The sequence below is a fragment of the Elephantulus edwardii genome, unplaced genomic scaffold (assembly GCF_000299155.1).
Source record: "Elephantulus edwardii isolate Elephantulus edwardi_28Jun2011 unplaced genomic scaffold, EleEdw1.0 scaffold00014, whole genome shotgun sequence".
In the NCBI taxonomy this organism is placed as follows: Eukaryota; Metazoa; Chordata; class Mammalia; order Macroscelidea; family Macroscelididae; genus Elephantulus; species Elephantulus edwardii.
Window position 1 is genome coordinate 15,515,140 of NW_006399764.1, and position 26,499 is coordinate 15,541,638.

The following is a 26,499-nucleotide window of genomic DNA, read 5'->3' on the forward strand; positions in this document are numbered from 1 at the left end:
CCCTCCCGCGCACTCACAGCGGGCGCAGCCTGGCGTCCTCCCCAGAGCCGCTCCTCGGTGGGGCCGGCGGACCGGCTGTGCCCAGAGAGCCGCCGAGCTAGCGCGAGGCCAGCGGGAGCTCGTCATTAATCACCGGCGCCGGCAGCTCGTACCACGCGCGCGCTACTCCGCGCCCTGCGCCCTGCGCGCCCGGGCTCCTCTTGCACAATTGCTGGCTCTGCTGCTCCGAGGGGGAGCGAAAGCGGGAGGAAGCGAAGGGGAAACAGCCCAGAAACTTTCATCTTGGACTGTGCTCAAGCCAGGGAGGGAAGTTCCCTGGTGCCTCCCTCCCAGACAAGCTGGCTTTTCAGATCCCTGCACGAAACCCACACAAAGCAAGAGTTAGTTTGATAGTAACATCCAGGCTCCTCCAAAGTGTTCCTGACAAATATTCTTGCTTTTCAAGCAGATGGCGGTGGTTAAGAAATTGATGTTGTTCCACTAAATTAAAACGATAACTGTTTTGTTTTAAATAAAATCGGGGGTGGGGGGGGTAGGGTTTGGTGATAAAAGTTCCTGCGAATGAAACACTTTATTAAGTTAATTAGGTTTTAAAAACATGGATAATGAGGTAAGAAAACAACTTGTCAAGCATTTAACGATCACAAGTTTGGAAATCATATGTGCATTAGATAGTGCATACAGCCAGACATGCATATCGTGGTTAGTTAGCCCTAGTTTTAATGGCATGGTTGTAGGTAGGATGAAATGCATTTGAATAAGGTGTATTTTGATATATCCTGTAGAGGGACCCTGATTACTGCTGATACAGTAAGTTGGGATTTAAATGCAATCAACACAAACCCAATAAGCAATTCTTCATCAGCAATTTCCTATTCTTGCAACTAGAAGTTCATTTCTTCTTAGAGATGACCCCTTGCCATTGCAGAATGCTTTCAGTGGGGTGTTCCTAAGCCACCTTCCTTCTTGGGGAACCCTCTCATAATTGGAATACAGATTGTGTTTTCAGTGACCTTAAGACCAAACAAGTTGTGCGGCACTTTTTAAATTAGATGTCATCTTAAGGCACTTCACTGAGAAGTGGAGAGATGTGTGTATGTGTGTGGGTGTGTGGGGGTGTGTGTGAGAGAGAGGAAAACAAAAAGGAAGAAAAGGATGAGTGGCTAGGTCTCCCTCTAGCTAGAAAAGAGTTAATAAAACCAGATAGAGATAAAGATCAATTGATAAATGGCTATTGAACCACATAGATGGTATTAGATTGCTTCTTTGGCAATAGCCCATTTCCAAGTAGATTTGAATATTAAGGAGCCTTTAAGTCCTGGAAAACATTTAAGCTAAAAACAAATAGAGGTAAATTATATAAATGATTGGTCAGAATTGGGAAAATAATTGGAAATCGCTCAGAGAAAGAAAGTTACATAACTAAGCTATTGTAGTGCCTTTGATCCAGCTGTTTGATTCGGTGGGTATATGAGGATCTGTTTTGTACTTTCCTGTGTACATGCATATATATAAGAGAGTGTCTGTGGAGAGATTAGAAATACAAGAAAGTTTTTTATGCATAGTGGATGTGATCTTAAACTACTTCGTGTTAATTAGACTTTCCTAAGCAGAGTAGTACAATAAACAGAAAAAAAATTACCATTTAACTATTTTATTTTCTTTACATATTTACATAGTTATCCCACCTTTTTCCCTGTGCATTAGAAATGTTTATATCTCATGCAATTCTGTAGCCCAAGTTATCAGAGGGTATGCAATTATATATTTTTCACCCTCTCCTTCAGAATTACTTTTTTCAGTTTGTCTGAATACTGTGTAAACTACATTCAAACTATGTGCAAATCTAAAGACAGCTATTGTACAAGTATAATTGTTTGTTTTCCTTACCTGTGTTTTAGCAACAGTGCTGATTCAGTTGTATGCATATATGTGTGTGCATGTGACTTTTCTTAAAATGACATCTCTTGAAGCCAAGACTTTCAAGGAATATTAGTTTCAAGACTCACATTAAGCCAGCTTTTGTCTTTCTGTAGATAAAAGTTTGTCCCATCAGTTAGTTATTCAGAATTTGATCTATTCCATTTCCAAGCTATAAATATACTTTTGTAGTTTATGATTATTGTAATTTTTAATTAAAATATATATAGGTTGTGAAATGAATAAAATTATTTGAGCAATTTTTTGGTAAAATTTGAATGTTTTCTTTAATAGTATAAAATGATACTATTTACAATGATTATTTTATTGAACAATAAAGATGAGGTTTCATAAATGAGAGAGAATTCAGCATCAGTATTTACAGAAACTTGTAAAAGAAATTATTTCATGAATGCAGGCATTTATCTATGTTTATGTTTTCTGCAGGTAACCTGATAGATAGGGATACAATTTTTTTGGGAGGGAGTTTCTTTGTTTCATATGAATAAAGTTGAATTTGTTTACATAGAAATCTTTCCATTAGTCAGTTACTAACCAAATGACATCACAGTTCACAATTTTAAGTTTGGTGGGTTTATTTGCTCATAAATTATCTACCAGAAGTTTCAGACGTGACAATTGACTATATTTTCCTGCTTTTCTTCACCTTTTTCTCTTATGTTGTAATTAGGTTTTCTCAGATGAGATTCTTTCCCCCTTGTATACAGAAGAACACTTGATAACCTTCAGGGCACTGCTCTTGACTTTTGAAATGGGAGTTCTTCATTGGGTTACTTTGATCACTGACAGCTCGAGAATGACCAGAAACCCTTTGCTCATCTTCTGTGATAATCGACTTGAGTCCAAAAGCTTATTTTTCTTTTTTTAACCTTGTGAGTTATTGTTAAAAGCAGAAAACAAGGCCTATGTATGGCTATCCCCCCTCCCCCGCATTAATGCTTTTGGAAAGTAATTTGTCTGTTTTTATGAATACTTGTGAATTTGTGAGATTAGCAAATATAGTTCTTTTCCCTATCTCAAGGGATAACATATTACAAAAATATTTTAAGATCTTTTCAGAAATGAAAAACCCCAGTAAGGTTTGCCCACACTGTTATACAATACTAGAAATATTTACTTTTTTATGACTGGTGAGGTACATATAACCTGTTTCAAATAAAATGTAAATCCCTTAATAAGATTTCTTTTCAGAGAGGATGAAATACTATGTTAGAATTATAAATGACTCTCTGCATCATTATGTAGTAATTTAGGATTCACCCAATGATGTAACAAAATTAACAACATAATTTCATTGTGAAACTGTATCTTATTAAAGAACAACTGTCTGACATTCTCTTAGAGTTGCTTTATTTAACTTCATGCAAATATTATTAGTAGTGACATTTTTCTATTGTGCATTAGATTCTCTCATTAGCATGGCGTGTTAGTTATCAGCAGAGAAATCATTTCCTAGATAGGTGAGGGGCAAATCAAGAAAGCTAAAAATTAAATCAACGATTTATATTAATACCAGAGGATCTGCTCACCAGATATATGGCAGAGTAAAGCAAACTTCCTTACTAATATAAAACCTGGCACATTTCAGAGAAATGATAAATAAACTCTATTATAAGAAATATGTAATAACATTGCTCAGATGGGCACATGCTTGAAAACAGGGTTTCCCCCCCCTGCCCCACATAGCCTTTTACTACTTCTCATTAATTTAGATACACGCAGAGTCTCAGTTTATGGAATCTGTATTTTAGAATGGAAATTTTGACTTTGACTTTCTATCCCCAAAAATTGTTTGAATGTTTATTCACTAGCAATTTGAAAGACACATGTACAGTCTTCCTTACAGGTCAGATGCCTAATTGTATATTGTGACTGGAGTCTTTGTGATGGTCATAGGAAATATTTTTATCCTAAACCCTCTTCTCCTTGAGTTGTGGTTGTGGCTCCCTTTTACTATAGGATGTATATTCTTATTAATCAGTGCCTACGAGTAATGCAGTTGATAGTTAATGACCTTTGAAAATTACTTGATCAGGCATCACACATCTCCAGTTCCCATTCTGCACTTCTCTCTCACCTTTTTTCTTCCCTTTATATACACTTGGTGTTTTGGTAGCCATGACTTAGTAAAAAAAGGATTAAAGAGGCCGAAGTTACAAAGTCTTGATGCTAAAATAAATGTAACAGGAGGCATGTAATTGTAGCCTGTTGAATTCCTGTGTTGTTAACTGCAACTTAAGCTCTTCTCTAGTTTGAGTGATAATATGATTTAATTTGGAAATTTTCACTGTAAACATGCAGCCAAGTGTAATTCATTCCCAGCATCCACACTGATCATGGAAACACTAAAATAGGAATATTTGAGTTGAAGTTATAATACAAATTGTATCTTAGTTATAGGTACTTCATATTGGCCTGTACACTGTAGTCTATTTCCAAGGTTTAATTTTACTTTAACAGCAACTATAGACTTTCTAATGAGAAGAACAGTGGTAAGTCATGTTACTTCATGTATATATTACTGCAAATAAAACATGCACAAAGTTATTCTGAGTTGTGTACATTGTATATGTTAAAACTTGTGCACTATTAGTAACCATTTCATTTTTTAAGTGAATTTGGATATATTAGATAATAATTTTGGAAATTATTTAATTTTTTCACATTTTATCACCAGCAAACTAGTATTATGTTCCAGCTTAATTTCTAAAGACCTTTTGGCTCCGGTGAATAAAGTAACTACAATTGAAAATAACTCCCTAACGGGGTGGAGATCTTACCTGTAATTGTAGGTGTTTCTCGGTAATGATATTTAGGAATGGACCTGAGCACTCACTGATGAGTGTGATTATGCATGCATGGTTTTATGTAAATCTGATTAATGTAGTAAAGGGACTTGGGCTACCACAGCAGCTCATCCTCCTACTCCCGTGTCAGGGTTAAGAGCGCAGGCTGAGCCTCCCTAAGTAATGAGATGCTGAGTAAGGCATCTCTGAGAAGTTGGGACAAAAGTGAATGGGTCACAGCCAAGGCAGGATCGCAAGGACTCTGGTGATAGTGAAAGCATTCTAGTCTTTCTGGCCAGGTCGTGGTGACACAGGGAGCTGATTCTGAAGGAACAAGCTGTTACAGATAGTGAGTTAGCATCACCCACGTCAGTGAAAAGCAAAAATCCTGGCCCTGCTGCCTCCCGTCTCCTGTATATTCACACACTCAGAGTTACACTGGGTGCCTGCCCTGTTCAGTCTACAAGGCCTCTGAGGAGGTTTCCATTATAAACATGAATAGCAAGTAACTCTGCAGAGCCAAGGGGGTGTGTTCTGACCTCGAGGTTCATGGAATGAAGAGGAGAAATGGGCATTTGATTTTAGCTTGATCCCATCATTTGAATCATTGTGTTTGAATTGGTTCCTGTATTTATTCCTCCCCCCACCCCCCTGAGAATTTTGTGGTAGGAGGGGAAATGGACTACATTGTTGAATGGCTTTTTCCAGCAAGAGGAATTTTCTCTGGGACTCTTTGCTTGTTATTGTCCAAAGAACATGGAATATAATGCTTCCAAGATTTCCCTTCACGTAGGGTTGGGATCTTAGTTCTGTTATGTATATAGAATGAATTTCTTTACTGTTTGAAATTTTAATAGTGCATTTCTACTGTGGAATGACCATCCTTTTCCTTGTCTTGGTCAGAAGATTGTTTGCGATGAGGATAAGGGTTGTCCTAAGGAAATTATTGATCTCACCCCTTTTTTTGCCAAAAATTGTGCCCTTTTGTTATTTGGAAGAGCGTCTGCCTTCCACGTTTGCTTGGTGACTGACGGAGGGACTCTGGAGAGAGTATTGCAAAAGGGAGTCACAGCCACTTTCAAGGAACATTGATATCTATTTTTAAACTTTGATGAAATAAAGAAAGGGCACAATTCAGAAATAAAAGCTTTTGTATCCTGACATATAAGCAAAACATTCCATAGCAGAGGCGTGGAGCTTTTTCTGCAAGAGAAATTTATAAACATGGAGGGAAATGTAGATGGGGGAAAATATACCAAGCAGTTTAAGGCCTTAAGTACTTTTAATATGTGCAGGTAATGTCCCAGAAAGAATGCCTGGGCCTGTACCATCCAGGGGACCATCTCTTCACTGTCCATGGTTTGTGCTGACTTCTTCTTACCCAGGTTTAAAAGAAAATTGAGGGAATAGGAAAAATAAACATATTGATTTCTTTTTAATTTTTACATTCCCTGCAGGAGACCTGCCAAATTTGCTAGTGTACACTCAAACCCTAAGGTGAAAAATTTATGACTGGAGCTCAATTGGGTGAGGACAGACAGCATTGTCATTCTGTTCAAACATTCTACATAGTCTTGCATACCACAAAGTGCAGAGATGTAGAGAACAGTAAGGCTTGTATCTCTTCCTGATTCACAGAGCTCTCCCTAATGGAAATGCTTGTGGAAAAACAACACATTACTCAAACTGGTTAGCTTAGAAATCAAATTCTCAGCTTATTAATCATCATTCCAATTAAAAAAAGGAGAATTGATTCTTTAACAACAAATTAATACCCCTTTGTTTTTCTTTAATTAAGCTCATCAGTTTCTCATTTCTCTCTGTTAAGAAAATGAAAATAATCTTAAACAGTAGGAAGTAACTCATTGAAACAACCAATTTTCTTGAGCATATCTGACCTCTTATGTATTCACTATTTCTGTACTGTGATGCTATTTTGCTCCTATTCAGGTTATGTGTCTAGGGTGCTGGTGGGGAGAGGATGATTTTAAAGCTCATTTCTGTTTGGTTGGCAGAGCTTATTTAATATCTTAAATACATGGTTAGTCTGTATGTTATTGCTTTTTTCTCTTTCCCTTAGACCTGATTTCTTTTCTCACATTATTCTCCTCTTGCCTGTTCGTTCTGATGCCCCTTTACTTTCACCAGTTCATAAAGGAACTGAAATGCATCAACAATGGAACAGAAATTGAATAAGGCACCATTTTGCCAATACATCATTCTGACGAAGGTCTGAGGAAGAGGTGCCACCCTCAGAAGTGGTTCTCTGTGCGTAAGTGCTGACAGGGAGACTGTCCTAAGTGTTGCTATGTAAAGGTTCTTTAAGGGCGTGATAAAAATGTGAACAAGGGCCCAGTCTTATCATTCACAGGCGCTGAAAGGCAGCTCAACTTGATCCTTAGCCTCTGAGTGCAAGTACTTGGCTGAAGAGAGATTTTACTTTTCTAAAAAAGAATTTTTAGGTTTGTAATTTTTTTTTTCTTAATACAGTTGGAATTAACATCTCTGCAAGAGATCACATCTTTAGAAGGAGAAAATAAAGGCCAGGCTTGTAATTGGTGGAAGGTATACCTTTTCTTGAAATGAATCACAGTTCATGAGAATTAGCTGAAACATATAAAAGAGGGAAATGGAATGATGGCAGGGACAGTATTAATGGTTGACATTATTAAATAGAAATTGAAAACATGCAGCATGCACAACAGGCAGCCAGGAGTGAGTGTTATGTTGTATTTAATAGATTTTAACTTACTACCTTTCTTAGATGGTTAAAGTTAAGACTTAACAATACCACCCTGTATGGTGAGAACTTCTAATACTGTAACTGATGTGTATTTGTGTGACTGTCTTTTTAAAGTTTATTTAGGTGCCTTTTTCTCCCCGTTTGTGAACAACAATGTGAGATGATAGGAGTATCAAACCTCGGGGTGTGAGAAAAAAATTACGATAATGAATATTTTCCATGCAAAAAAAAATAATTGCTTTCAGCTGGCTTGACATAACAACAAAACTGATATGAGCACCTTCATTAGCAAAGTTTTAGTAATATGTCCCCTCCTCTCCTCTGTTGAAATGGAAGCAAAAAAAAAAATAATAATGCTAGTTGGGATCCGAAACAAAGCTTGTGTGTGTGCTGTGCCTGCAGCCAGTGCTGGAGGACAGTGGACACGACCAGTGTGCATGTCCAGAACGAGGGGAAGAGTTACTCCTTGAATGCATTCATTAGTGTGTTCTTGGAGGAAGAGCCCCCTACAATTGTCCTCTCTGTTGACCTCCTGTCCGAACCGAAATCCTAGTCCGCCAGGTCATCTACTGCTTTAGTTATAGTGCTTTATGTGTGTTCATATCTGTACTAGACTGTTGTTGTTGTGTACCACTGAATCAGCACCGACTGAGAGCTGACCCGCCAGTGGGTTTTCAGAGGCAGCAAAGCTCAAGGGAGAGGACTTTACCAACTTTTTCCTGTGAAGCAACTAGCAGATTCGAACCACGTGCCTTGGGGTGGGCAGCCCATCTCCTTTTCACCTTATGTCAGAACCTAAATTTGAGTAGCCATGAGTCATGCTGCTGTCCTAATAGTATGTTTCTTATTCTTCCTCAATTTATTAGATAGAATTCCTTAAAGAGTCAAAACCAAAACCGTGCTCTTATCCTGTAAGTGAAGGTTTACTCTCATGCTAAGGATGTCATGATAAACCCCGTCCTACAACATGCCCAACTCGACTCACTGCAACAGAGTTAAAACTGACTCATTGATGACCCCCCAGGGGGGTTTTAGAGGCTGTAAATCACATAAAATGTTGCCCATCTATCTTCTTGTGGATTTGAACCACCTGCCTTTGGGCTGGCAGCGCAGCTCCCTGCTGACTAGGCCACCATAGACCCACAGAAAGATAAGACCTTGTCTGCCGGTTGATTGATGAGAACTACACAGTTCATTCTAGATTTACTGAGGATTTTTCAGTGGCTGCACCAACTGCAGCAAGTGTGTGTGTCTCACTCTGAAGAGGCGGTAGCATCCTAAGACTTGTAGTGTTGCCTTAACGCTTCAGAGACTTTGTATTCTATGAGCGTAGCTTTTTCGTGAAGTTCAGTGTTATTCGTGGAGTGATTATGAATTTCCATTTTCAGCAGGCACAGACGACAGTTCAATTAGAACTCAGCAGGCAGAGATAGACCTACAGTTTACACATTTCTTGGTCAACCTTCCTACGCATTTTTCTTCAGTATCTTGGACAAATTGAGAAAATAATCCTGGGACTGGTAAATGTTGAAATATGTTGCCAATCCTTTAACAGTTCATTATGGAAAGGAGTTTTTCCATTTTTATTTTTGACATTCCTCATAGAATAAGTGGGAAGGCATTGGAGGAACTAGCATTCCAACATCTGGGAGAGCTTGTTTCCGAGGCAGCCTGGGAGCCAGAACCCTGGCTTGGTACAGGTGAGACGTGTTATGGGAGTAAAGGCCTTGTGCATTTAATGAACCCCGCCTGCCTGTCAGCTTGGGTTTTCATGCATCATTGTTGTTCAAATAGGAAAAAGAGAGTGTTCACAGCCTGTGGTAAGATTAGAGTAATGAAAATTAAGTGTTAATCTGTTGATAGCAAGCACATCCCATATCCTGCACCCAGGCCACATTCATGCGTGTATAATATATTCCAGGTTTTGTCAGGACCAGAGAAGCTTGGGAGTTCATTATATTAAAAACACCCTTTTGGTAGAAGTGAGAAGTGGGCTGTATTTACTTGTGTAAATTCTTATTTTTTAACACTTGAACAAAAGCACTACCTATGTTCTGTGTATTCTCATAACCTAGTTCTTGGGGTGCTGGTATCCTGGCGCTTTGGTGTCTATCTACCTTACTCTTTAACAGATGCGTAATTCCTAAGGGGCCAGCCTCTACATAACCCTTCTTTAAGGTATATTCTTTCCTAGAAATTCGTAATTCACAGGAAGGAAGAAAAGAGCTAAGTAATAGCAGTACCTTTCCTCAATATGACAAAAGTGAAATAACAGTAAACATTCATTATCTCATATTTCATTTTTGTATCTTAAGGTAGCAAGAAAGTATAAACAAAACCCGAAGCCTTTTAACATTTAACTCCACATTTGTAGCCAACAGGCCATATGTATGATATTAACCTGAGGAGGTAGCTTTTGTCCTTATGGGTGGTGGGTGTCTATATTTCTTTACACATTTACATTTAATGTGTTTGAATAGGTAACTTAGCATGACTATAATCTTTTTCCCACACTTAAAATGTTAGTGTTTTGTTTTTTTTGTATTTTTTTAATCATTTTACTTAGTAGTTTTTAAGTTTAATTGTCTCCCCTTAAGGTTATACATTTATGCAAAAAAGAGTAAGTCTGGAATTGTATTAGATTATACCAAAATCTTATGTGGGGGGGGGGAATATAAGATGGGTATTGGTTTAATTGGTTCTTTTTAAAGCCTTTTTATGCAGGCTACTGTGTAAGATTGTTTCCATTGGTGGTTCTGAAAGAAGTTACAAATGATACAGAGAGGTAAATTAATAATTGAGTTCCAGGTGTCTGATTCTAATTGCTTAAATTTATGCATATAATAGAAATGAAGGAAAAAGTCTTCCCATCAGGAAAATATCATACTGTTGTTCAGGTAACAGGTCTATGACTACATTTATGGCACTTACATAGGGTATTCATTTGGGGAGTTAAGGAATGCAAGATGGTCATTATGATTCTGTGAATTGTTTACTTAAAGTTGTTCAAGTTGTTAAGAATCAAGAGAATTTGGGGATTAACATCTTGATTGTGAAGTAAATTTGGCATGTTTTCAAAGGTTACTTTCTTAAGGTGAAATGGAAGAAAAATGCTACTCTCCTAGGAAGGAAGCAACTAATTAAAAAACAATCTTTCAAGCGTGTAGTCAAATGATGGAACATAATTATAAAATACTGTACTATAGCTTACTGAAATTTCACTCGATTTAATAAATTAAAATATGACTGATTAGAGCCTACTTAGTACACTTGGTAGGATATCCAAGCCCTTCTGTGCTGTGACAATATAGAAGTAGTGACCTTCAGTGACTGTGGGTAGATGAAATGAAGATATTTTCCCCCCCCTCTGGAAAAAAAACAATCCTTTTAATGTGTTTGTAAAATCCATTAATATATAGAAATATATTATTGTTTGTGTTGTTAAGCTATGTGTGTGTGTGTGTATATGTTGTTGTGTATATATTATGCTGTCGTGTTGTTGATTGGAGATGGAAATAATGAAACAAGGAAAGGTCTTCTTCTTGTATTAGTTCCTCAGGGAACAAAAGCAGATATAAACAAGTATCTAGTGAGCTGGATCTTGGCATCTGCTTTCAGGTAATCCCATTTAAAAGAAATTTAATGTGGCCACTGAGGTCATTTCACAATGAACTAATGTCCATTTAACGTAAGTATAAGAATCAGATTATGCCACACATGTGGAGCCAATGAGGATGAATATTTGCTATGATAATATCACACTCACATTGTTAATTTTGACTATTTCACGTGACCTTGACATCCTGTTTTCTTTTTAAAGTTTGGGTTTTGTTTTTTTTTTAAGTGCATGATAACTTAAGAAAGGAAATATGTTAAGTAAGAAGGGATAAAATAGTTGTAGATCTCTGAAATAGCTTGCCATTATTTCTTCTTGATACTAGACTTTCTCTTGGGGTTCCAATAAGGAGGCAGTTGGTTGGGAACAGGAGTTAGTTTGTAGAACCACTGTGTAAGACTTTCACTCGAATTCCTGCTGCAGAGTTGGACTGAGAGCTGACTTCCAGTGAGAGTTTGCAGCCTGCAAATCTAATGGGATGAAGTTACCCATCTTTCTCCTGCTGAGCCATTGCTGGATTTGAACTGCCAGAGAGGCACCCTTTAGTTTGTGGTGCAACTCACTATGGACTATGCTCTGTGACTGGGTGTTGTGTGTGTGGGTGTGCGCGCGTGCGTGTGTGGGTGTGCGCACACGCGCGCGCGCACACACACACACAGATTCCTTTGTATGTGTATTTACATATATATGTAAAATCTCTGTTCCTGGCATTCCTGTCTATTTTTTTGTTTTTTGGTGCTATTAAGTTGATTCTAACTCTTAGAGAGCAAGTATACAACAGGTCAAAACCTTCTCCAGTCCTGTACCAATCTTCTTCTCTACCATATTATTATTGTTATATGTCATTGAGTTGAAAATAACTCATAGCTGACCCTGTAGGGACTTTTCAGAGGCTGTAAATCACAGGAGATGGATTGCCTAGGCAGCTGGTAGATAAGAACTAACTACCTTTGAGAGGGCAGTAGAACTCTTTACCCAGTAGGCTTCCAGAGCTCCCTTTTGTTTCTTAGATTTTGCATAATCTCTTTGGAATGGTATGATATGTTGAGGAAGAGGAATTGCTTACAAAGGCTTTTCAGAGGCGGTGTAAAATGAATCAGGTGGTTATGGTGGATCAGAAAACCCATGTCCCAAATAGTGAAGTAACCATCTTTTATTTCTAGCCGATTGTTACCAGGTGGGAATACAGGGCTCATGTTGCCAGATTTTCTGCCTTCCCCCCTTTTTTTAAAATAAGAAGCTAGAAATCCAGATTTTATGTGCTATCTCTTGATTTTGAAATCTTGGCAACGTGTCCAAATATTTTAAAAACTGTGTGGTCCAAACAGAACTCATCTGTAGGCTCTGTTCAGTCCACTGACTGCCAGATAAAAACCTCTGTTTTAGATAATATTTTAATGGATGAAGATAATAGTTTCATTGCATGTGATCATTCATCTCAGGAATTCCCCAATGGGATCAGCTAAATTCTTTCTTCATTTTGTCCGCCAAAATTAGAGTTAAAATGGTTAGAAAATATATTTCAGGTGTTGATAGTTTTGATGCATGCATTTATCCTTAAGATCTATAGTTAAGGGGGGAAAAATGAAAAGAATTAGCAAAAAAAAAATCAGTTATTTAAATGAAGGGGAAAAATATCAGAGTTTTAGGTTGAAAGGGTAGCAGGTAGAATGATTTTTAAACTCTAAAAGGAATTTAGTGAATTTTGATATAAATTGATGTAGCTGAAAAACTGAATTCAACTCTAAGAAGCTATCATTTTACCTTTAAGCATGGATTCTTGGCCGTGAATCTTTGTGGGATTGCAGTAATTTACCAGGCAATTGATTATGATGTCATGAGGAAGAGATGGACCACATGGGGAAAACTTCCCCATACTAATTCGTGCAACGCCAATATTTTATACCTGTTTCAAGATAACATCATTTATGTTGTGTAAGATGAGCATTTCTAGATCTGCCTATATTTTTTTGGAAGGGGCTCTTTAAAAGAAAGAATCTATTCTTAATTAAAATTCTCTAGGCAAATCAGATATCAACATTTTCAACAGAACAGGTAATTAATTGGTTTGAATTTTAAATTGAAGGTCATTCTGTTATTGATTTTCGTGGGAACAGGAAACAAGAACATCTTGTTAAAATGATCAGCAAATGGGGCGTAGGTCTGCCTTGGCTCTGTCTAGGGTCTTGTTGAACAGCTTCACTGGACAGTGTCAGGCACCAATCAGGACGGGGCCATCTCCGATGTAAACATAATAAGCTGTTGGTTTGCTTCCAAAAGTGCAGAGAAGAGCTGGACTGGAGAAAAGACTAGAGATTAACAGTTTGTTTTATAGTAAGTCAGGTATTTCAAATCAAGTGACTGGTGCAGCTTGTAACGAAGCTTCTGTGAGTGTTGTCAGAATGATGTCGGTATGCCATGCTCCAGAAGTTCACCATCAACACAGCTGCGACTTACCACTCTCAGAACCCTTTCAACTGAGAATTAGATGAAATATCTTTAATAGAAGGGGAGTGAAGCTGACTGAAGTAAAGGGGTGGTAAGGAATGAAGGATAAAAAATAGATCCTTTTAGATACTATTAATTTTTATAAAATATGACTTGTACCTTGCATTTGATAGATAGTTTTATAGCTCCATGTGCCAGGTTATTTTAAAGCAGTCATTTTTCTGTCGCTGTGTTTACACTTTTTAAGGGTGGTATAATATGAAGATAACACGTACTACTAAGTGGGTGGCAAACGTTAGGCCTTTCTAAACCAGAGTAAGTATTTTAATTTTAGCTGTGTTAACCAGGTTGGAACCTTAATACAGATTCATCTTATGGTTCAAAGTAAAGTTCTTTTTAAAAAAAATAAATAAAGCCTTCCACTCTAAATACCTCAGAGCTATTAATGCTGTTTCTTCCAGGTTGACATACTTCTGCTGTGTAGGCATGACAGTGGCACCAGCCATCCACATTAAGCCTTAACATTCCACAAAACCATTTCAAGTTTATTATGAGCTTCAAAGCCTGTTCATCCCTAAGAGAATATCAAGTTTAAGCATGTCACTTTGCCATAGTCACAGCTAACTTTCTTTAATCTAAAAGTACCTTTCCAAAGGCAGATTTCCAACTGGTGATCCTTGAAGAACTTTCTCAGTTCAGTATAGTCATTTTTAAGACCCTTGATGTTGCTTCTTGAATTCTGTAGATGCCACCCTGCTGGCAGGGGCTCAAAATCTACCTTAATAAAACAGCACTCTCTCGTTAGTCTCTTTCAAGATCTGAGTTGGTGTTAATACTGAATTTTACCATTATTTGGAAAGCTCTAGTCATCAATGATATTTTACCTCTTTTAGCCAGTTTTCATTGCAGTCTTTAAAAATGTCAAGGATAGATAATTTTCCTGATCCTGTTCTGTTATTTGGGAGTTTGTTGGGAGGTTAGGGATTTGGTCAAGATTGTGGTCCAACTCCATATGCTATAGGGCTTCTGTTTTCAAGGGAAAGAATTATCTCCTAAATGTGAAACATTTTCCCCTTTGGAGGATCCTGGTCTTTTGCTCCTACCTGAGTTAATAAACCATCCCTGTCTGTTCTTTGCATCTCAGTGATGGAACTTGACGGACTAGTCAGCATTGCAAAGGTCACCCTAAAGCTGTTGGCAGAACACACTGCCCTTTGTTGCTTGGTGATGATAATGCTACTGTAGCAGTTAACTGGATGTATTAGAAGGAGCTACTTTTCCAGAATACCAAAGTATGCATCTATGTCTTTTGAACACCTGAGAGAATGAATGCCCATTCCCAAGGTGTCTGAAGCACGTTTTCATACACGATCTTAATGACACTTTGGCGACAAAAGGGATCAAGTTTCCTTATTATGCAATTAATTGCTGTTAATTCAGTGGTAACTTGAAATAAATAATAATATGAATTTTTAAAGGAAAAAAAATCTTAAAATCTTACATTCTTTTCTTCCCTAAATGTGTTATTGAAACTGGTGAGTTTCCCTCTCCCTATTGTTATTTGTTTGAAGTTATAACATAGATAATATAGAAGTTAGCTTTCCTATTGTTTCATCTTCAAATTTACTTCACTTTTAGTTTATTGAAATGCTACTTAGGTTATATTCTCAATTTGTGATAAATAACAGCCAATTAAGCTACTTGTTGATGGCAGGAGTACTACCCTTGAAATAAATTTTTGTTTTTATATAATATCAGTGAATTGTAAGTCTAAATTTGATTTTTTGTGGCTGGCTCTTGATAGACTTGCTGTCCACAGGTAACTTTTTTTTTGCTTTAACTCTCATGAAAATAAAACTAGGTTCTTAGGTGACTTTTACTAATTACTTTCACTTAATGTATTTGGGCTAATTACTTTCCCAAATATGTGATTTGCCACTTACTCTTTCTTTCCTCTCCAGTTTTGTTTTTCCCCCCTGATTGGATTAGTTAATTCAGACGTTTAAAATGACTTCCTCTTTAGTCTCAGAATGAGTAAGACACCTGGAAATGCCTTTTATGTAAACTTTTGGTATCTCTCCATAGAGCAGTTCTGTCCTCTTTCCTTGTATGCATTTGTTCACTTGCTGATTACTGGACTTGTAAGCACATCTGAAGAAGGTAATTCCCTTGTCTCTCAAAAATAATAACATCAAATCAGTACTCAAATAATTTTGTTAAAGCTTTTCCCAGTGAAAAAAGTGGAATGGAATGATTTGAAATTAGGATGCTTAGCATGACATTTTGACACTGCACAGGATTTGAAAACAAAGTGTGTGGAGAGTTTTGTGTTGTAGTTTGTTCGTGTCCTAACTGTTTAATGAAAGGACTTTTTAATTTAACCCATAGGCACATTTCTATCTTAGATTAAAAATGATTTTGTGCTTTGCTTTTTTTTTTTGTTCCTAGTTAACCCATTCTGCAGACCTTTAAAAAAATTTTTTTTTAAATGGATGTAAATTCCGTGTTAATTAGTGCAGTGCCATCTAATCCTGCCATGAGCTAGGAATGGAGGAAATATGCTGCAAATTACTGCAACCTGAATCAGCCATAGTCAGAAGACGCCCCTCATCTGTGTAGCAGCCCCCTTCCCCACCTCCACAATTAAATGACCCTGTTGTTCTGGAGTCCCAACAAGACGTTTAAGGTTCATTAAAAAAAAAAATATATATATATATATATGTGTGTGTGTGTGTGTGTGTATATATATATATATATATCATCCTTCACAGGCTTCTTTGCTCTTCCATTTCTTTCTTCTCCTTGCCTCACAGCTGTCACTGGTATAGGAGAAGAAGGATGGGGGAAGGGGAGGAGGAGGAAGCCCTGCTCAAATCGTGTCACGTAGCACTAATTCATCTGCTCTCATTAGAGGGAGCGAGGGACAGCAGTGATGGCCAAGAGCTGCACTCCACACATGACACGCGAACAGTTTGGGGAATAGAAAATTGCTTTCTCAGGAAGCCCAGCCAATTAAGGACTTGACCATATTGAATGTCAAGTGTTAATTTAGGTTTTTCTTCATTTTCCCAGTAGTAATGTGGGTCCTGTGATGAGCAAATACATGTCAAGTAAAAGTTGATTGCATGAAGGACCCGGGTATTATATGTCACTGACAAGTCACAAATGTACTGAAGTCTTTTAACCCCTTAGGTGAGTGTGGTGGGGGAGGGGAGGGAAGAAGGGGATTAGCGGGTCTATAATGATAAGACTAGTGTCTGTGGGGTAGCTTGGGTGGGACAGACAGAAATGGAAATTCATGCAAAAACCTGCGGTAGGACAGATCCTACTCCCAGGGCATAAATAGAGACCCTTGAAAAGCATACATATATATAACTCTTTACTGTTGCTAACACGCTGCTCCGTATATTTATTCTGTCCCTTAAGATTTTTATGAAAATCGAGACTAACACTCTGGTTTTGAACCAGGAAATGTTTTTATTTATTATCTTATTTGAAAGAAAGAAAACATTCATTAAATAGTTATAGTAATTTGGACAGTTTGACCCCTTTGATTTAAGGCACCTAGAACAATTCCTAACTATATATATTTTTTTAACATTTCAGTTTGTAATCCAGTATTGATTTTAAAAAGGAACTTGCTGAAATAGTTTACATAGGCAGGATGAAAAAATAAGACTGAAGGAATGTTTGTTTGCTGTAGTGAGCATCTCTGTAAGGTGATGCTTAGTTAGTAGGAACCAGGGAAGACGTGGAATTGTCTTGCTTTCTTTCTGTGTCCAGTTGTGGAGTGGAGGAAGGTTCAAGCCCAGGGAATGAGATAACATTTTTTTTTCTCCCTTATCTAAATGTTGAATGTTGCCCATCAAGTGTAGCATCTCATTATCATTCATCAGCATTTATTTACATGTGAATGCCCCCAAATAAGCAAATGTCTGTTTCTGTTGCAATTGTATGACTAAACAATTAAATGCCCCCCCAGTTAAAAATAGTGCTGTGTGTAGTTTGAGTAAGCTCAGATTGAACTTCTGAACACTTCAAATTTTATTCATTTTTTTCTTTCACTTCAAATTTTATTTATTTTTTTCTAAGTACAACTACTTCCCGCTTCATATCATGGACAATGTGATTTCAGTTAAAAGACACTTTTTGGAGGAGGGATCCATCACCTCTCCTTTTTTCTCCAAACGTTTATTAAAACTCTTCCTCCTGTGTTTTGATAGTGCCTGCACCTTGAAAACGTATGTTCCTTAACTTTAGTGGCAAATAGGATGATTTTTCTTCTTGAGGGTAGAAACCCTGCTGTTGCTTTGTGAAAAGTTAACCATTTTGTTAAGGAACAATGAGGAAATAATTCTAAGAATTTTATGCCAATTTTTTTTTTTTTTTTTTTTAGTAAAGGTTTTTCTTAGAACGTTCCTCTGATTAGACTCCTGGGTGGCATGATATGGCATTTCAATTCTTGGACGTCTCCCTGTCCTGCCTCAAAACTGACCAAATAAGCTGGGCTCTACTCTCCCTTCCTGTTCTGCTAAAGTGTGTCCATAGAACTCTGGTGGCTTTATCAGGGCTGTTTAATTACAACCCAATTGTCAGCAGCTTCTCTTCCTTTGGGTGTGCTCAGAGACTTAAATAAGTTTCCATAGAGTAAATTCTGATGATGGCAGTCGGGGTTGCTGATTCAAGTTATTCCTTCGCTTCTGTGTCACTTTTGACGGATGGTACCTAATGCAATCAACCACAGGCGGAAAAGGCCTTTTCTCTGGTTGCTTTAGTAACTGGATGTGGGTTCCCCTCCTCCCTGCCACCCCCACCAATACTTCAGCCCAAATAGGACACGGAAAAGAACAGCACTACTACGTAGGACAGGCTTTTCCTAAACCTCCATTTTCCCAACGGGGAAGCTGAAGCGGCCTCCCTTTGCGCGTGTTTTTGATAAATTTAAGAAGTCAAATCGCTGACACAGATAGATAATCCAAGTGTATAGGGTGAAGAGTTATAAATTAACACATTATTCCCTCTTAATGTGAAATACTTGAGAATGCATTTTCTCAGTCCCCTGACATATACCCAGTGAGGGCTCACATTGTACTTTTCAAGTGGCATTGATTTGTTAAAGCGCTGAATTAGCATCTCTGGCCAGCTGCCTTGATCCACTGTTGTGTTGTGGGGCTCCAATTCATTCTTCCTCCCCCAGCCACCCTTTTCCTGCCTTCTCTCTCTCTTCTCCATTCTCTGTCTCCTTAAGCTACCAGTTTGCTCCTTTCTACCTTTTTGGCTTGTATTTTGCATCTCAGGTTGTGGCCTCACTTTGGGTTAGTCTGTTCACAAACTGCCTCTGAACAGAGACCAGGCTGCTTGACCCTGCCCATTTGATTCTTGTCAAGACAGACAGATGGACATGTGGATGGCGGCCTCCTGTGCTTTTGCAATAAAAGCTAGTGAGACCATCTCACTTGTTGTACTTCCTTGAAATGAAACAATAATTTACAGATAACATCCAAAGGTCCTGACCTCTGGTTTCTGAGTGCCATTCAGCAGTGTCTGCCCCTGGAGGCCATCCCAACTTCATCTTTTCCTGTGTACCTACTGTATTGTTTTAGAACCTTTTAGCATTTTGGTGCACCTAATAATATGATTTTATTTTTTAGCAGAAATTACATTGGTCAATTGTACTTTCATTTGTGTAATTTTGTAGGACTTATTTTTCATGACTGCATTTGTTGCATGGTAGAACTTGCTGCCGTTATGATACATTTGTTGGACCAGAGAGTCTGAAATTAGTTAGCATTTTGTTCAAAAAAATGTGATGAGTATTTTTGAGAGATTATATAAATGTTTGAGAGGTCTTCAGAGGACACCCATTTAACATACTAGTGTTCAGCCTGCCTTGTGTGTGTTTACAGATGCTGTCTGGATGTTGGTCCGGGATACCTTGGGGTCACTGTGTTATTGGTTTAATATAAACATAATAGTGCTTCTGCCTCAATTTAAATTGAAAACATCAGTGTCTGTCTTTATTTTAATAGTTTCCCCACTAATAACATCAAAATTAAGATTTGAACATACACATTGATAATACACTACATGAAAAGAATCAAATGTCTACTTTGCTGTGTTTTGCATAGATTAAACTGACATTTTGATTTCAGCATTTTAATTTTTAAATAAAATACTTCATATATGTTTAGATAACTGTTGTTATTCTGTGTTAGGATGAATTTCCAGCCTCTAGCACCAGCCACACTTTAAACATTATTCCTTCTTTTTTTTTTTTTAAATTAATTGCTGGCCTCCTCTTCTGAATTACTATGGCTTGGCTAAGGTGAAGGGATTAAAATGACTTTTCAAGGCCTGATAATGTCTCTTTAAAGGAAGGAGAAAAGTCTTTTAACTGAGGCTTAAAACTAATTCCAGCTACTAAGGAGGCAAAAAATACCCTAAAGAAGACAGTTTCACTGTATTTTATATGTGCATGTTAACATGCTTGGAGATCATAGTTTTGTATTTTGAGAGTACCCTATTAGATGAATAATATGTTCGTCATTTGCTAACAGGAGGGCATGTGAGTCTAGGAGAATGAACTTGGAACACCTTTTGCTTTTGTGCAGGGGTAGCTTCAGCTAGCCAAGCTGTGACTGCCAGTATGGGGTGGGGTGGGGGAGCAGGGACTTGCTGTTTTTTGGAACTGCCTGGGACTGCAAGAGAGAGGAGGATTAATAGGATAAGGTTGAAAGTTAGAGTGACCCATATGAAAATAGTTAATATAAATGATCAGAGGAGGAAAAATCTGGAAGACATTCTTTAGTAGTGGGAGAGAAGTTAAGGGTAAGAAAGGAATGTTTTGGGGGTATTGTGGGATTTGGCAATTTGCAAAAAAAATCGATACTGGTGTGATTGGACCTAATAGTGCTACTTTGACCTTACAACAGACAAAAATGTTTTTAAAACCTTTCATAAACTTTTAATAGGATTTTTTTTAAAATGTGCTTACATTTTTTCTTTCTTCATTAGCTTATTTGCATTACTTGGGAACCATTGTCCTCATCACAAGTATTAATGAATCTAGTTTTTCTTTTTAAATTTTATCCTGTATTAAGATTTATTTCTTTTATAGTGATATGCAAGCCACTATAGTGGTTAAGTGTGAATGTTTACGTGTTCAAGGCCTTTGAGGTTTTCTCCTTCTCAGGAGGAACCTCAATTATTTCTGTTTTTCTATTTTGTAAGAATGTCCACATTAAATGCCATTTAAATGTAAAGGAGCTGTCAGCTTGGATAGGCAATCCCCAAAGTAAACCACTTTGTCAGGTAATCATAATCTAATTATGAGTGCAGATAGAAAGTTTGTTTTTAAAAAGAACCCCAAACAAACAAACAGACAAACAGGCAAGTGTACACCTGCTCCTAGACAATTGCAGGAGACGGATCTCCATGCACTTTAATGGCAGCCTTTGCAGAGTAGCAGTAATATAAGAAAGAGCCCTTGGCATCTGCCCAAGTGCCTGTTGAGAAGGGACAGCAAATGGCCTGCGCAGCGTGTGGCTCTGAAAAAAGTTCCAAAGTGACACATGCATCACAAGCTGGTCACAATGCCAGGGGTCAGGGGTCATGTTCAAGAGCAGGGTGGTGCTGGCTGTGGCTGAGGAAGCCGAGGTGGCCCCTCCATCGTCAGCTTATGGGTCTGTGTACTCCTTTCCCGTCAGCACTGGCCAAGGGCAGCCAAAAAAGTGGTTCCTTGGCAGAGTTTAATGGCAGGATGATGTAGTCTGTTGTGACTAGTGCATTCCTTTCAGGTTAAACTAGGGAAATGGCATTGTGTTAAAATTCCAAGTCGCATGAATGTTTTATTGCCACAAGTGCATTTTAGCCCTCTAGGGGAGTGTGTGTGGCGGGGAGTGGGGGTGGGGGGCTGGTGACTTAGCGACTCAGGAACTATCAGAAGAACACTTCCCTTGGAAAATTTTACCCACCAGCGTGAGGCTGATTTGCTGTGATGGTCACTTAGAAGGGTTTCGCTTTTTCCTAAACTGTGGCTGTTTAAAGTCTTGCCGTCTGGACGATTAACAGCTGAAGAAAATATGACCAGACATACGCAAAGAGGTTGGGAGATAGAGAGGAAGAATGTGCCAGAAAGGAGCTGAGCTGCCTTCTTGTGTAAACTGCCCTATTGAGCCCCCCCCCCCCCCCCGACTCTGTCCCTTATCCCCCCTCCCAGGCTGTGTTTTGCTGTCTGCCTGGAGGCCAGGAGTGATCTGTCTGTTGAGTTTGCACTTCTGACTGGAACCACTGCCGCTCATGGTACTGTATGTTACCATCTCTACTCCCTCATTCCTTTCTTCTGGCTGTGGGCTTTTTTTTTTCTTAACCATTTCTCTGTATTAACGGTTTATATTAGTCAGAGGCATACAATCTTGGAACAGAAGGTCTGAGTTTAAAACAAAACAAACTTAAGTATGGTACTCCCCCCTTCCCCTCTTTCTCTTGGCATTTTGAAGAGCTAAACTGAACCATTCTAATTCAATTGTAGACAGAGGTTTCCAGTGCAATTTTAAGTCAGGAATTCTGGAAACTGAGCCTTAAAAAGATGCAAGTTCTTTAGTCTCTGGACATTGTAAAGGGACTTCGTTGTGAGACTCCATGAACACCTTTAGGTTTTAGGACATGCTCAAGTTACGCAGTTTTCTGAAGTAATATTCTTGTTGAATGCCCCCACCCTCACTGGAGGGGGTCTCTGGGAGTCTCATGCACGATTTCATCTGTTCTAGGCTTGTAGTTACAGAGTGTGGGTATGATTTTATCAGATTGTAATTGTGCATGTTACATAAAGGGCTTTGGTTTTTGGGGTTTTTTTAAGGATTTGAACTGACTCAAGTTAATTTATAACACATAAAAATGTGGATGTATGGAACAGCTTACTGATTATGCACTGAGCATTTATAAAATATTCATGTGTCTGATGTTTTCCCCTGATGAATAGGAGAAATATAGATTATCTATTCACCTAAGAAAATATTTCCTGGTAGGTTTGATTTTAGCTTTGAATTTCCCTTCACTTTCAACCTTAGTAATTTCTTTGTGTTCATGTAATTGTGAGATGCTATTTTGTCCTTTTTGACTTAAGTCTATAAGATATATGTATTTATGGTGTTTGTATGTGTTTTATAACTGCCCAGTAGTTATAAGGAAGACACTTGTAAAAGTTGCTAGTCAGATAATTTTTCACTGATAAGTTATTATTTCTAAATAAAGATGTTGTTTAACAGAAATGTCAATCAAGGATCTGTTGTAGGAAAGTGCACTTATAAAGGAGTTGGATGTGTATGTTCTGTTTTGAAGTTACATGACTTTTTAAAAGAATGAGCCTGTCAAAGTAGAATTCTTGAGTGTAGTCTTTTACCTTTATGATGGTTTGTTATTTTTATTTTGATAAATTTTTTAAATAATTTTAATGAACATTTACAGAACATTCATTCATTGCTGCACTTCTCTCCTGATGGTTTGTTATTTTTAAAAAGATACATTGACATTGTTTATGGGAGATCTTAAACCATACAAGCAGTCACCTCTATAGAGAAACCAAGATTTATATGTGATCTTGGCCCATCAAACTTTACATGAAATCATTAGATATTTATCCTTACATTCTAAAGTATGCTGGCTTTGAGAATTATTTATTTTTACTTTAAATTATGTTGAGTACAGTAAAATGATGATGGAAGGTTTCTTCTGGTGATTCAATTTTCTTTTAGTCATAAATTTTAAAGTGTGATTTTTATAAGACTGTTAAAAATACTTTGCAGAATGTTTTGTTATTGCTTATAGCCAGTTAAAGATTTATTCTTTTTACCAAATAGTCGAGAAATTAGTTATAGTGTAATACTATTTTTTAAAAAATCCACCTATATTTAGATTACATAATTATAGATTTATTATCCTGGCCATGGAACTTGTTTTTTATAATAAAATGGTATGGTTTTGTTCAACCTTTCCTAGCCTCATTTATTAACTCTCATTTCATAAACCAAAAGGGAGCATTGAGTTATTCTAATGTCACACATCTCCCACATAGAAAACCATAGTTGTTTTAAGTCTATTTTCTAAAATCAGATTTTCTTAATAATGTGAGTAGCAATTGTGTCAGCATTTTTTCTGTTCTAAATGTGTCAGTTGATAGTATTTGGGATTGGGAATTGTGTGGGGTACTAAGGTCAAAGGTGAGATGAGTTCACAGCTAGTGCTTCATGTATTATTGCATTTGTGACGTGCGGAAAGTCACTTTATCCCTGACCAAATAAGTATTTCCTTCATTCTCTGTGTCAGTGAAAGGATACTTGAGTGTTTGTCTAGAAGATCAAATGAGAAAACAAGGGGTGAAACTTGTGTGTTTGGTAAACTTTGGAATACCTGTGACTTAGTCTCCATTTTTGTTACCCTTTTGAGAGGGTTTTTTTTTTTTAAAGAAGAAATGTATTAATTTCTTCATATACTTGACATTGATAGACAACTTTTGAGGTGTTTTTATTTTTCTTTTACCACTGTATGTATTATTTATAAAAGGCCCTCATGCATAGTGCTTAAGTGCTTAATTGCTAACCAGAAAGTTGGTAGTTTGAAGGCACCAACTACTCCATGAGAGTCAGATGTGACAGCTAAATTGTATAAAGATTCAGAGCCTGCAAACTCTGTGGTGCAGTTCTAATAGGCCCTGTAGTGTCACCAGCTGTCAGTGTCAACTCGATAGCAATTGAGTTGGTTTGCATCATCTGTGCTTTTACTACTCTGCAAAATTCTTACCTTAGGAATGTAAGAGCAGTGCTGTTATTTCTACAGTAAGAACTTGGAGTACAGGTAGACTAGAGACAAAGGTGAATTCTGTCGAGCCCTGTTTAACTTTGAATCATCACTTGGAATGATTGACTTGCTTTAACTTCTCACTATATACCCATTAGCAGTACAACTTTGAATCTTCATGTTTCAAAAAGAACCCAGCTTCTGTCCTTGGTTGTGACAAAATTCAGTTGTAATTCTGAAACTAATCGCCACACAGAAATTAAAAATGTGTGGACCTCTCATTAAAATGGAAACGTTTAGCCATCCAGCAACATGCATGTCTATCTGGACAGTTAATACAATTACAGTCTTACTATAATTTAAGGGAGTTGGAAGTTTGTGAAGGGCTATTGAGGACCATGTGAGCCTTAGGTACTTTTTTTAAAGCCATGTACTATTATGGTTTTATTAAAGACAATGGTATTTGGATATGAGGTATAATATAACTGTTGTAATTGGTCTTTGATTAGCATTGTTAGTCCATTAATCTAGTTTCTTTAAGCAGCTTTTGTTTTAAGATAAAATCCACCTGCTATCGCAACTCCCAGTGACCCTCTGTGGATTTCCCAGATTATAAATCTTTCCCAGAGGAGGCTGCCCATCTTTCTCCTGAGAAATAACTGGCAGATTTGAACCCCTGACCTTTTGGTTGGTAGTGCAGAACTTGTTGCTCTTTGCCAACAGTTAGATCACACACTGCGTATTAAGATGTACACTGTACATTTGATGTGGCAGTTGCTTTGACTAAGAATAAAAAGAGTATGGGTTAATCCCAGAATATTTCATAGTTGCCTCTTCGCAAACACAGTGTGCTGTTTGTGTAGCAAGCATTGCATTTATTAGTTATTACAAAGCCATCCGAGTCAGGTACCTTGTTTTTATTTTTAAAATGAAGAAATAAAGGCATCAAGATTCAAAAGCGCATCTTTTCTGTTGGCTGCATTCATCATCCGTCTATAATTTAGGATTAAGAGAAGAAAGGGGGGGAAATAGGTGTAGAATGCTTATTTTGGTATTAAATCCTTTGAAGAAGCCATGGAAAATTTAGTTAATGTGCAAATAAAGACAGACTCATAAAGACTTCATAGCACACTTTCTTCAAGACCTGTTATGATGTCTTGTAGGAGGTGCAACCAGGGTGCTCCTTACAGGCAAGGATTGGGAAATTGAGTCTCATTTACTTCGAGTGTATTTTTAGGAAGAACCAGTCCTTGGAGAGAGATGATCAGAGAAGGAGAGGAAGCCTCTCAAGGAGATGGACTGAGATGTTGACCTACCACAGTGGGCTGAGCAAAACAGACCTGGTGAGGATGGTGCAGGACAGGAGAAAACTCACATCTCTTACTCACAGGGTCCCTGTGAGTCATAGTCGACTTAATAGCACCTAACAGGAACAATGCAGATGAAAAGGGGGAGAGCTAGAAAAGTCAGCCTCTCAGGCCTCCACTAGGCATCTGAGATGCCAGATGAGCCCTCAGCCTTAGCCTCCCTCACCCTCAAACCCCTGTTCCCTCCTTACTAAAAAACCCTCAAAAGCCAAGATACAGCAAACCTTTGGTTTCTCTTTTGGGAATTAAAAATTTTGGTTTTAATGTCACTAAAATTTTGTGAAGGAGCCCTGTTTTAGCACAGTGGTTAAATGCTCACCGGCTAACTAGTCGGTCACACCTCAGAAGGACAATGCAGACTGAGGCTGTCCAGGCTACAGCCTGGGGAGGCCTGCGGGCAGTTCTGCTCTGTCCTTACGAGTTGCAGTCACCTGGATGGCAGTTGATTTGTTTGTTTTTCTGTTTTCATTTGTCTTGTGCTTGGATGATGGCGTGGGGAGTTTAGAGGAAAATCTGTGGTATATTTTAAAAGAGAATGTAGTTGAGAGATAGAGTATGGGGCCAAGATATTGGCTAACTATTACCTGTAAAATATTAGTTATTTCAGTGCAAACTTTTAGATTCTAATTTTAGAGTTGCTGTTGTTGTTGTTGGATACCGTAGAGTCAGAACTGACCCACAACTGATGCACTGGTGGGTTTTCAGAAACAGTGAATCGTGTGGAAGGAGATTACCCATCCTTCTCCTGCAGAGCAGCTAGTGGCCTCAAACCACATGCCTTAGGGATTGCAGTGCAGCTTCTTG

The 26,499-nt window shown here is 37.9% G+C and overlaps 1 protein-coding gene across 1 annotated transcript in view; it reads left to right on the plus strand.

The window, feature by feature from the left end:
- Positions 1 to 26,499, plus strand: part of BNC2 (basonuclin 2) — a 360,393-nt gene that overhangs the window by 806 nt on the left and 333,088 nt on the right. The window lies entirely within an intron of this gene.